Raw genomic sequence first — 14,160 nt, 5'->3', positions numbered from 1 at the left:
TCATTTATGTGTTATTTATAATTTTTTTGTTATCGAGTCCTTGAGAGGCAGTGGCTTCTTAAGCGCCGAGATCTAAAACCGCTCAGCTACAGAGAAAGTCATCAGCTGAGAAATATAGATTCACAAAATACAATAGACTAAAAGTTTAAATATAATTTTTTAATTATTAAGAGAATATAGAACCGTCTTTTTTATGGCAAAGAGCGAGTCCGAAACATTAATTATTCTCGAGTGAGAGTTATAATCTTCACACAAACATAGAAAAGGTTCGTGTAGTTGGAAATTGCTTCTGCATTGTTTAAGAATTATAGGTTTATAATGCCTTGAAACTCGGCATGGAACATTCAAGTTTACTTCGTTCAAAAGAAATAGGCTTGAAATCGATCCATTTAAAAGTCTAGCCATAAATAGTACACCTAGCATTTCTCTACGACTTGCAAGGGTAGGAAGATATATTAGTTTTAATCGATTAGTGTAAGGAGGAAGATTATACGGAGGGTCCCATTGAAGATTTCTCAAGGCGAAAAGTAAGAACTGTTTTTGAATTGATTTTAGTCTATCCACATGAACTTGATAAGATCCATATTCTAATATCGGCCTAACCAATGATGTAAAAAGGGTTTTTGTAACGTAAGGATCACTAAACTCCTTTGCCCATCTTTTCACAAATGCTAAAACTCCTCTCGCTTTATTGACTGTGGCATTAATATGAGGGTTGAAACTAAGTTTGCAATTCATTGTAACTCCCAAGTCGACAAAAACATCAACGCTTTCCAGAGTTTGGCCATTAATTGTGTAGGAAACTGGCTGTATGTTCCCACGAGAAAAACACATGTATTTACATTTTTCTATGTTGAGAGGCATAAATTTCGCATTACACCAAGTAACTAAACGATTTAAATCCGCCTGGAGTGCAGAACGTTCTTCAACCGACGCGTATGACTTAAAAAGTTTTACGTCGTCGGCATACATGAAAATTTTAGAATATTTTATAGTTGTGGAAACATCGTTTATAAAGATCAAAAACAGAATAGGACCGAGATGGCTGCCCTGAGGCACACCGGAGGGAACATCGATGACATTCGAACAAATGTTTTTAAAAACATTTCTGACGCCATTTCTGAAATGCGTGCCTTCTGTGACTACAGCTGAGATGCTATTGTCGATGTTTGTACAGATATTGTGTTCGTCACTGTCTGCGGTGTTTCGTTTTTTTTCTTCCATTTTTGTTGTTGTTTTGTCGCTATCATAATGAAAGACATACTCCTCAGCATTGATGATTCCTTCAAATACCATAGCTACACTTAGTCGTGTTTGTAGCTGGGATTTATCACCAAAAGTAGCCAATCCACGGAATTCCAACTTCTACAGTTGCTGGATCGTCAATTCACCCAACTTTGCCATGTCCAAGTTGTATTCCCAATTTTCGGAATTTATTCAACAATGCCCCTTCGGACACCAATTGTAACGAATTTACTGCAAATCCTCTTATTTGCAACCTTCTGCTAAGTTCGAATCACTAAACTGTTGAATAAATAACTCCAATATTTAATAATGCAAAATGGCCTTTATTCAAGTACTTCACAATATATAACTCTACTATTGCCCGACAGATAGCGTGCTTAATCGAAACTGATTGATAGCTTCAATGAAACTGACTTTTTGCGCCTCTACTGTCGCGCCTTTTATACTTTTTGATTTCTCGTTGCATACTTCTAGGATTTTCCATTCCAGAACTTACTAGTTAGTTATCAGCTACAAAATCACCAGCCACAACTACGTTTATAACTTCTCATTTGAGTAATACTTGTACAAATTATTGCCCTCTCTTGTGAGCACCTTAGATAAAATATATGCATGTGTTTGTGCGTTGCTTCTCGTTGCGTTGCTGCTCGTATGGACATGTGTGTAGACATAATTGCCGTCTTTCAGTGAGTTTGCAACAACAACGATTTGAGCCAGATAAATCCAGATAGAAGTCTGGTTCAATTTTTGAGCCAGATAATTTGTTAATTACTTCTTTTTAGGTTGGCAACGCGGCCTTTAATATACCTACTTTTTCAAAAATAGATGTCGCTGCTTAGCCTTTCGCCGTATGAGTTAAATGAAAAACAGCGGCGACATCTGCCTATCACATTTCACGTGTGCGAAAATTTCACGACATCTGGTTCTCAAGTCTCTCAAGATCCATAGCATTCCCGTGAGAATTGAGCGTGAGCCGGAGCTGTAAAACTCACTGAAAGACGGCAAATGATTGAATTATTGATGTGCATACAAATCACTGTTTAGCATCGGCTTAGAGATGGCAATACCCCTTAGTGTTCCTAATATTCGTAACAGTATCATACCTACATATATGATACTACTTTATTTTGTCTCGGAATCCAAGCTAGAAAAACTGACGAAACTTTATCGTAACTTCAAAATACAAAAACAATTTATACCATGAGAAAGCGATACCACTATTCCCCAAAAATGAGTGAGTTGGACATGTTTTTGTTTATGTTTTAAATTTTATTTTTACGTTAATAATTTTAACAACAAAAACAATTCAAATAAGATGCGAAAATTATTTCGGTCTCTAATGGTTCACTTTTTCACAAGAAAGTTGATTTTAGTTATATTTTTATGCACAAAATTTTGAAACTAAAAACAAAATTTTTATTCGTCGCAAAAAATAAAGAAAAAACGGCCGAAAATCCGTTTTATTGACCTTGTTAGCAACTGTTTTAATCGATGTATAACAGAAATGGTGACTTGAAAAAAAAAAATTGTCGATAATTTGATGATCCAAAATTTTTGTATAAACATTTTTGCGATAAAACTTACCGTTTTGAAAAAAAAAATTGCGTAAAATCCATTTTATTGACCTTTGACCTCGTATAAATTTATGCACAAAATTTTTAAACTAAAAACAAAATTTTCATTTGTCGGAAAAAATAAAGAAAAAACGGCCGAATATATATTTTATTGACCTTGGTAGCAACTGTTTTAAACGATATATAACAGAAATGGTAACTTTGAAAAAAAAAATCGTCAATAATTTGATGATCCAAAATTTTTGTATAAACATTTTTGCGATAAAACTTACCGTTTTGAAAAAAATCGCGTAAAATCCATTTTATTGACCTTTGACCTCGTATAATTTTTTTTCATGTACCGTAATAATGAACATTATTTTTAATCACAGCCTGAGTAGTTTTACTCACTTTCAGCTTGTTGGGAATTTATGTAACTTCGAATGTTTTTTTGACCGGACTATATATGGGACATTCCATCCCATTTCGACCAATTTTGAACCCCACCCCTTTAGAATTGGCTGAAAGTTTTTCTTCTTTTTCTAGCTTAAGAAAGACGTTTTTCAGATGCTATAACTTTTTCAAAAATTGACCGTTTGGGATCTGTTTTTTTTTTAATTTGTTTTTAAATGTACTTTTCGGAAAAAATACAAAAAAAATTTTAGTTTTTTTTTTTTTAAATTTTCAGTTTTTCGAGATTTTTCGAATTGCGCCATTTTTTTTTCTCATAAAAAACTTCAATCAATTCTGCAATCATCCCCACTAATCCCGGAGTGGGCCGATTTTTTATATTTTTTTTTATTTAATTGAAAAAAAAATTTGCAAAAATTAAATTTTTTTTTATCAATTTTATTTATATAACAAAAAAATGTAAGAAAATGATTTTTAATAAATAAATAAAGAAAATAAATTCATAATTTGTTACATTATTTTTAAAAAACTTACATGTTTACTGTGTCAGTCATTAATCCTGGTTATTTTAATCGTAGATTACCATAATATATAAAGAAAAGAATACTTAAAAATCATTTTCTTACATTTTTTTGTTATATAAATAAAATTGATAAAAAAAAATTTTTATTTTTGAAAATTTTTTTTCAATTAAATAAAAAAAAAATTTTTTAAATAAAAACGAGTTCTAGGCCAAATAATTGTATATTCTTAATAAAACACAGTACGTGAATTTTTGATATACAATTATATTATTTAATTTGTCGATATTTCGACTTCAGTCTGAAGCATCATCAGGAATATGTCGACATATTGCATTCAACAATTCCTGATGATGACTGATGGGGTTGCCGGCGCAATTTATGGCTTCTCAACCCGATTGTCAACCTCGCATATCCGTTGCGAATATTTTTTCTTAGGGGATGAAGAGCGGGATGGCCTAGAAGGTTCAGTGTGGTCATATTCAATCGTGCCCGAGATGGTCGGGCTATTGCCTTAATGGTGCTTGTTACCCGAACGTGCCGGATCTATATCCGGTAAAGGATCATCAACATCGATAACACTCCCTAAAACCTTCGGGAAGTGTCTTTATCACTACAACAATAACAACAACCAAAAGAAACGAAGAATGTCTCCTTAAGAAAACACATCGCCCGTTTTATTGTAAACTGATGTAATTCAAAATGTTTATATATCGAGATTTTAAGACAGCCAACTGTTAAGATTATGTTCACATACATAGAATACTCCTTGCGGCAAAGATGGCCGGTCCAGTGGTCTTTGAATTTCATTTTTGTAACGAAACTATGAAAAAATAAAACTTTGTATTTTCCCAACAAATAAAAATTTTGAATTACATCTGTGTTACGTATTACGATTCGCGATCGAAACTCATTTTTTAAGGGTTTGATTATGTATTGCGACCGATAGCTCAGACGATCAATTCGCCTCCAAACTATTTCGCCTAGCAATGGTATTCTCTATCATTTTCGTTCGGCCTTTACGTTTCTTACTTTTTGTCAAACAAGAAAGCGAAAGCAAGTGTCAAATAATATGTTGCCATCGTATAACGTAGTGCAAATACACTAGCGATTGGTCTCTGAGAAGAAACGTACGTTCGTTTCGTAATAAAGAATGAGGCCCTAAATCACAATAGCTTGGCAATGGTGGATGGGATTAATGACATACGTAAACTAGCGACAACGAGCACTCGTTTGATCCATAACTTATAATTTTTAGAAAAAGTTCGACAGTTGCATAGTTGTCTTTTCAGTCACTTATCGTATAATGTGATAGGGGCTGGTCTTTAAGCAAATGTTTACCTAAGTTCGGAAATGTGGGCTTTATAGTTCCTCATAAATATTTTCACAGAGGTTATGTCAAAATTTGAATATCTAAGTTTAACAAGATTATATCTTTGTTTAAGATGACATTTTTCGTTCCTTTTGGTCCATTTATATAAAGGAAGTACTTAAAACTTTTTCATCTTCTTGTTTTTTGGATTTCATTATATCTATGTAGTAAGACTTTCTTTTGCAAATATTTAGGGCTCATTCCATTTCAAGACACCCGGTCCGGGCAGGACATGATTTTTGATTTCGATGAAATTTCAATATGTTGTTCTTTGGTCAAAATAATGAAACACGTGTTTTTTTTTTGCCTGAAAAAATTTTTTTTTCGAATTTAATATGTTATTCTTTGCTCAAAACAATGAAACACGTGTTTTTTTTTTGCCTCAAAAAATTTTTTTTTTCGAATTTAATATGTTGTTCTTTGCTCAAAATAATGAAACACGTGTTTTTTTTGCCTCAAAAAAATTTTTTTTCGAATTTATCGGCAATTGAATTCCATAAAATGCAATCGGTATTTTATTCACTTATTTTTTCAACTGTCAATAACTTTGTCAAAAATTAACCGATTCTCATGATTTGTTCTTTGAAATGTTGGTTATTACTTTTAATTTTATATAAATTTATTAACAATTGCATATAGTAAAAAAAAATTTTTGTTTAGTATCTAGTCAAAATTTATGACTTTTTTTCAAAAATTAATATTTCAAAAAACCGTTTTTTTTTTTTGTTTAAACTTTTTCTATATCGAGTGAGCAGTTTATATTTCAACTTGGGTAAATTTCCATTAGTCAAAACTCGTTGTTTTCGAAATATGAATTTTTGAATATTAAACCTATTTTTCGCCACCCACTCAGTGATTAAGTGATTAAATTTTGAATTTCCCTACATATCAGTAAAATTTGATTACTCTTTCTGACTAAATAAAAAAAAAATATGAATACTTTTGATGATCAAAAACTGAAAATCATTTTTCGATCACTTTTTGGAATCATTTTTGAAGTCCTTTGATGATTAAATTTTAATATTTCATAAAAATCAACAAAAAGAATAATCAAATATGAATATTTTTGATGATCAAAAACTGAATATTATTTTTCAATCACATTTTGGAATCATATTTGAATCAAATGTGTTTACTTTATGTGATCAAAAATTTATAATCATTTTTCAAGCAGCTTTCTGAATCCATGATTCAATAACTAAAGGTTCGTTCTCCAATGATGACAGATCTTTGACACTCCCAAATTGAAAAATCTGGACGGGTTGCTTTTAAGAAGTAAGGAAAACGGGGAATAATTCAATCCCCTTCAGTGAAAATTGTAGTAGAAAAGCATCTTTGGTAGTATATTAGTTTTTAAGGAAATGATTAATTTTCTACTAAATATTTCGTGAATTGATAAAGTTATGTTGGTCTGGTCATTCTTTCAGAAATAGTTTGAAGAATGTCGTACATTAGAATTATAACTAAAAATGCACTATCTCAAAATTTGTTTCAAAAACTCCCTATATGAGCATAAGTTCAATGCATTTTGTCATAAGAGGGAGTTAATGAAAAGAATTCTGAGATGAAGCGTTCTTCAATCTAACTCTAATATAGGGCGATTTTGTGACAAATCCTGAATTGGGAAATTTTTGAATAATATTTTGAGAAAGCACGATTTTGAACAGGCAGCCGACATGGGGTGTTACGCTACACAGCATCCAACTGAACTGACAAAAACAAAAATAAAAGAAAATGGCTTATTGTCTTAGAACTTTATATTCCTACCTTCACTTTGACAGAAGAGTTAAGCTTTTGTGCGGTCCTGCTACACAGGGAGTATTCACCTTTTTATTTTGAAATTTCGGAAAGCTCTTTTCCGTTAAGTATTCATGGAAGCGTTCCGGATAAACCGTTAATTTAGAATATTCGGAATACGTTCATTTGGTACTACCTCACGAGATCCGAATATATCAAATAAGTTTATACAAAATATTCCAAATATAAACCGATTCCCCAAATTCTTAAATGGAGACGAATGTTCCGAATATGCGGAATTAATAGAACAGAAAGTCAACTTTTAATACGCACCCAAAAATATCGAGAGGTGTCAAAAAACGCGTATTGACCTCGATAACAATAATTCGAAGGCGGAAATAAAAAATTTAGCTCGTTCAAAAGATATTGACGAAAAACCGAACAATGGCCCCGGGTTGCGTTGGCGGCCTTCAGCCGAGCTTATAAAAAATATCCCTGGGCGGTCCACCAATGAGGTGGGATCAAAATTAAATCAAAATCCCTTTGTACACAATATCTTTTCAGTGCACAAAAACATTACAAAAACCGCATGAAAATTGCCAACTTCAACTGAAAATATCTCCGGACAGAGATACAATTTTTCTTTTCCGCCTTCGGATTATTGTTGTCGAGGTCACATCTCTCGATATTTTTGGACGCGTATTAGCAGTAGACTCCTGTTTTAGACTTTTACCTGAATAAGTTAACATGCCCAATGAGTACATTTCGTTATGACATCTCCATTATTTACTAATGACATTTTTATGTGAATCGAATTGGGTTAGGTTTCGTATATGCATAGGCTTACGTAAGGGGACGACTTCTTGGTGTCCTCTCTTTTCATAAAATTACCTATGTTCAATGTTCAGCCATACTAATGGATCGAGGCATAGTTAATAAATTCACTATAAAGTAAAAAAAATGTTCTAAGGAATTATGCAGTTTAGTACGTATCCGGTATTTGTAAACTGATTGCTTCCTATTTCTACTACTAATATTTTTCGAAAATTCGCAAAGAAACAACACAGTTAACGGATGTCAATTCGATTTGGGAGCAAAATGACCGCAATTGTCAAAAAATGTGTCTGTCGAGCAAACCTCTTGTGATTGAATCATGTTCTGAATCTTTTCCGACTATCTATGTTTTTTTCATGTGCACAAATTTTTTCAATCATGAAGTTAGAAAAAATATATACATTTTGTTTTATTTATACAAAAGATGTTGTAAATGCTGCTCGTAACCGAAGATGTCCCCAATCATTTCTCCACCTTCTGCTTCCCAGAAAATACATAATGGTTGGACAATACAAAGTTTGTGAGATATTTGAACCCCAGGTAAGTGAAACTCTTTTGACATACCTTAATATGGCTTCAACATCCCGTACCTTATCGTTTTTTAAGATATTGACGATTATAACTGATGTTGGATGTTGTAGTCGCAGGTGTCAAGTATATTTGCGAGTTACCTCTGGTTCAAATAGCTCACTTCCGCATGCTTTCTTCCCCTGTTGAAATATGATTAACATGTAGTATCTTATTTTGTATGAGATATGAAGAATAAATCATGATAATCGTATTAAAAAATGATTCAAAAATTTCAACCAAAACGATTGAAATATGTTCACGAATATGATCAGAAAATGACTGTGAAAAGCAGTCAAATATTACTCTAAAACAATTAAAGTTCAATTTTTCAATGATAACAAATATGAATAAAAAGCGTTTCGAAACATGAATCAAAAATGATTATTCAAGAATAACCACATTTATGGTACATTTTTCTCCCGACGATACATTAATTTTCGAATAGAAAATACTTTTAAATTTGAACGTTTTTAATAATCTTGGGGTATGATATTTGAATATTTTATGATCAAAAATTTCAAAAAATGCTGGCTGGGCATATATTTATTAGGGCTGCCAGACGTCCCGGTTTTCCGGGACATGTCCCGGTTTTAGGCCATTTGTCCCGGTGTCCCGGTCCAACCCTAAAATGTCCCGGTTTTTGTTTCGGTTTGCTTATAATGTGCGCTCCAACTAGTCTGAATACGAGTACCAACGACCGACTTTAATTGTAAAATTCTAGCGTCGCTAGATAGTTGCACATTGTGTAGTACACATATATAGATATAAAGTATTCTTCCTAATTAGCTAACATAACTAAAGAAAAGGAGAGAAAAACAATTTACTTAAAATAGTTTAATATCTATATGTGATACTTGGTTATAATTCTAATGCGGATCGATTTTTTTCTCTTGTTTCATCTCAATGGACAAAGGAAAGAAATTCGTTGAATATCAGCACATTAGCGTATTATTCAATGCAAATTCAACTTAGGACTGACTTGTACAGGATTTTACAATTATATTAAAAATAAGCCAGAAGTTTTGGAACAAGTTCTGTGCAACGAAAATATATGAGTGTTTAATTTTATCCTTTTATAAAAAAAAAAAATAAATGTAAGGCGCGATAACCTCCGAAGAGATTTTAGCCCGAGCTTCTCTTCCAATTTTCGTAGTGCTCCTCTTGATTTTCCCTACAAATTGGCCGGACGGGACTTACATGTTTTATGCCGACTCCGAACGGCATCTGCAAGGCAGATGAGTTTTCACTTAGAGCTTGTCATGGCAGAAATACACTCGGAGTGCTTGCCAAACACTGCCGAGGGGCGATCCCGCTTAGAAAAATTTTCTTCTGATTGAAAAACCGTATTTCTAAAATTTGGATGTTGCTTTGCCCGGGGTGTGAACCCTAGTGTATTTCTGCCATGACAAGCTCTAAACGAAATCTCATCTGCCTTGCAGATGCCGTTCGGAGTCGGCATAAAACAAGTAGGCCCCGTCTCGCCAATTTGTAGGATAAATTAAAAGGAACACGACGCAAATTGGGAGAGAAGCTCGGCCTAAAATCTCTTCGGAGGTTATCGCGCCTAACATTTATTTATTTTTTTACCTTAGAAGTATTTATTTTGAATAGTAGTTGTGATTAGCTGTTTTAGAGTACCAGGAAGGTATATCATTTGTTTATGGTTTTATTTTTGTGCTGTGTAAATAAAAAATAATACTTATGTGCGTAAATAAAAAAACATTTTAATGTTAGACTCCGCTTAGAAATCTTTTCTCTTGAAAAATCTTATTTCTAAAATTGTGATGTTGCTTTGCCCGGGGTTTGAACCCAGGGCATACGGTGTGGTAGGCGGAGCACGCTACCATCACTCCACGGTGGTCGCCATATTTTGCCATATTCTGAAAAATAATAACAAATGTATGTTTTCAATAATAAATGTCATATTTTAATTAATTTTAAGCATTTGGCATTGATCGCCTTGTATGCTGATATATGGCGAAAAAAAGGTTTAATATTCAAAAATTCATATTTCGAAAACCATGAGTTTTGACTAATGGATATTTACCCAAGTTGAAATATAAACTGCTCACTCGATATAGAAAAAGTTTAAACAAAAAAAAAAACGGTTTTTTGAAATATTTATTTTTGAAAGTCATAAATTTTTACTAGATACTAAAAAAATATTTTATTTTACTATATGCAATTGTTAATAAATTTATATAAAACAAGTAAGGAAGGCTAAGATTGGGTGTAATCGAACATTACATACTCAGCTGAGAGCTATGGAGACAAAATAAGGGAAAATCACCATGTAGGAAAGTGAACCTAGGGTAACCCAGGTGTATCAAATGGTAGGTATTAAAGAGTATTTTAAGAGGGAGTAGGCCATAGTTCTATGGTTAGACGCCATTTATGGATATCGCCATTTATGGGGGCGCCTTTCCGAGATATCGCCATAAAGGTGGACCAGGGCTGACTCTAGAATTTGTACGATATGGGTATCAAATGAAAGGTGTTAATGAGTATTTTAAAAGGGAGTGGGCCTTATTTCTATAGGTGGACGCCTTCTATGGTTAGACGCCATTTATGGATATCGCCATAAAGGTGGACCAGTGCTGACACTAGAATTTGTTTGTACGATATGGGTATCAAATGAAAGGCGTTAATGAGTATTTTAAAACGGCGTGGGCCTTAGTTCTATAGGTGGACGCCTTTTCGAGATATCGCCATAAAGGTGGACCAGGGCTGACTCTAGAATTTGTACGATATGGGTATCAAATGAAAGGTGTTAATGAGTATTTTAAAAGGGAGTGGGCCTTATTTCTATAGGTGGACGCCTTTCGAGATATCGCCATAAAGGTGGACCAGGGGTGACTGTAGAATGTGTTTGTACGATATGGGTATCACATTAAAGGTATTAATGAGGGTTTTAAAAGGGAGTGGTGGTAGTTGTATAGGTGGTCGCCTTTTCGAGATGTCGGCATAAAGGTGGACCAGAGGTGACTCTAGAATGCGTTTGTACAATATGGGTATCAAACGAAAGGTGTTAATGAGTATTTTAAAAGAGAGTGGGCCATAGTTGTATAGGTGGACGCCTTTTCGAGATATCGCCATAAAGGTGGACCAGGGGACTCTAGAATTTGTTTGTACGATATGGGTATCAAATGAAAGGTGTTAATGAGTATTTTAAAAGGGAGTGGGCCTTATTTCTATAGGTGGACGCCTTTTCGAAATATCGCCATAAAGGTGGACCAGGGGTGACTCTAGAATGTGTTTGTACGATATGGGTATCACATTAAAGGTATTAATGAGGGTTTTAAAAGGGAGTGGTGGTAGTTGTATAGGTGGTCGCCTTTTCGAGATATCGGCATTAAGGTGGACGAGAGGTGACTCTAGAATGCGTTTGTACAATATGGGTATCAAACGAAAGGTGTTAATGAGTATTTTAAAAGAGAGTGGGCCTTAGTTGTATAGGTGGACGCCTTTTCGAGATATCGCCATAAAGATGGACCAGGGGGACTATAGAATTTGTTTGTACGATATGGGTATGAAATGAAAGGTGTTAAGGAGTATTTTAAAAGGGCGTGGGCTTAGTTCTATAGGTGGACGCCTTTTCGAGATATCGCCATAAAGGTGGACCAGGGGTGACTCTAGAATTTGTTTGTACGATATGGGTATCAAATGAAAAGTGTTAATGAGTATTTTAAAAGGGAGTGGGCTTTAGGTCTATAGGACGCCTTTTCGAGATATCGCCATAAAGGTGGACCAGGGGTGAATCTAGAATGCGTTTGTACAATATGGGTATCAAACGAAAGGTGTTAATGAGTATTTTAAAAGGGAGTGGGCCTTAGTTCTATAGGTGGACGCCTTTTCGAGATATCGGCATAAAGGTGGACCAGCGTGACTCTAGAATTTGTTTGTACGATATGGGTATCAACTGAAAGGTGTTAATGAGTATTTTATAAGGGAGTGGTGGTAGTTGTATATGTGAAGGCGTTTTCGAGATATTGACCAAAATGTGGCCAGGGTGACCCAGAACATCATCTGTCGGGTACCGCTTATTTATTTATATATGGGTGTCACACCTATTGCAGTTTTTTTCTAAAGTTATATTTTGCGTCAATAAACTAATCCAATTACCATGTTTCATCCCTTTTTTCGTATTTGGTATAGAATTATGGCATTTTTTCATTTTTCGTAACCTTCGATATCGAAAAACTGGGCGTGGTCATAGTCGGATTTCGGTCATTTTTTACACCACCAACACAAAGTGAGTTCAGATAAGTACGTGAACTGAGGTTAGTATATCTTTATATCGATTTTTGCTCAGGTTATCGTGTTAACGGCCGAGCGGAAGGACAGACGACCGACTGTGTATAAAACTGGGCGTGTCTTCAACTGATTTCGCCTTTTTTCACAGAAAACAGTTATCGTCCTAGAATCTAAGCCCCTACCAAGTTTCACAAGGATTGGTAAATTTTTGTTCGACTTATGGCATTAAAAGTATTCTAGAGAAATTAAATGAAAAAGGGCGGAGCCACTCCCATTTTGAAATTTTCTTTTATTTTTGTATTTTATTGCACCATATCATCACTGGAGTCGAATGTTGACATAATTTACTTATATACTGTAAAGATATTAAATTTTTTGTTAAAATTTAACTTACAAAAATTTGTTTTCAAAGTGGGCGTGGTCGTTCTCCGATTTTGCCAATTTTTATTAAGCATACATATTGTAACGAATTTGCTTGCAAATCCTCTTATTTACCTTTTTGCTAAGTTCGTATCACTAAACTGTTGAATAAATAACTCCAATATTGAATAATGGAAAAATGGCCTTTATTAAAGTACTTCACTATAACACTTATACTTTGCAAGTAGCTGGCTTAATAACCAAACTGATAGCTTAAATGAAACTGACTTTCAAAATAATACCCATATTGCTCGCTAGATATCGTCTTAATCGAAACTGATTATAGCGCCTCTACCGCTGGTGCTTTTATACTCTTTGATTTCCTCGTGGCATCTTCTAGGCGCTTCCAGAATTTACTTAGTTGCCGCCATATAATTATAACTACAGATGCACGTATATAGCTTCTCATATGCGTGTATTTGTGAGCGACACTTCAACAATTACAATTGCATACTTTTGGGAGCATCTCTTCTCTGCTGCGTGTACGTACATATGTGTAGACATAATGTTTTATTCGTTTATGTAGATACAAGTGACGGTCTGCTTTATTGTTGTTGTGACTTCATTTACTTAGCATCAGACTAGGGATGTGAGTATCACCTGGTGTCACTCATATTCGTCACACTGCCCTCCACCTAAGTCTGATCGTCCCGATCAGACAAATCTCTCGATCTAAACGCTGCCAGCCTTTCCAGATGAACCACTTTCATTTTGGTTCGTGGTTTGCCAATGGTTGGTATGCGGTACACTACATCGTTGATCCGTTTTACAACTTTGTATGGGCCTTCCCAATTACAGTGCAATTTCGGGGACAAACCTTTTTTTCGTTGTGGGTTGTATAACAGCACCAAATCTCCTTCCTGAAACCCTTCCGAATTAATTGCTTTATCGTACCTCGCTTTCATCTTGTCACTCATAATTTTTGATCGTTGCCTTACAAGATCGTGTATCTCTCTCAGCTTTTCTTCCAAATCACTAGTGGATTTCTTAACATTTCTCTCCGAATTGGCATCTATCCCAAACTTCAAATCAGCTGGCAGTCTAAGGTCATTGCCAAAAATTACTTTTGTAGGGGTTTGGCCCGTTGTCGCATGCACGGCTGATCGATAAGCCATCAAGAATAATGGTATGCGGGTATCCCACTCTTTATGGTACTTGTCTACTACTTTCCTTAAGTGCTCCTCCAATGTTCTATTGAATCGTTCTACCATACCATCGGATTGAGGATGCAATGCAGTTGTCC

Source organism: Eurosta solidaginis, chromosome 3 (assembly GCF_040869045.1).
Source record: "Eurosta solidaginis isolate ZX-2024a chromosome 3, ASM4086904v1, whole genome shotgun sequence".
NCBI lineage: Eukaryota > Metazoa > Arthropoda > Insecta > Diptera > Tephritidae > Eurosta > Eurosta solidaginis.
Note: the sequence above shows the minus strand (reverse complement) of the source record.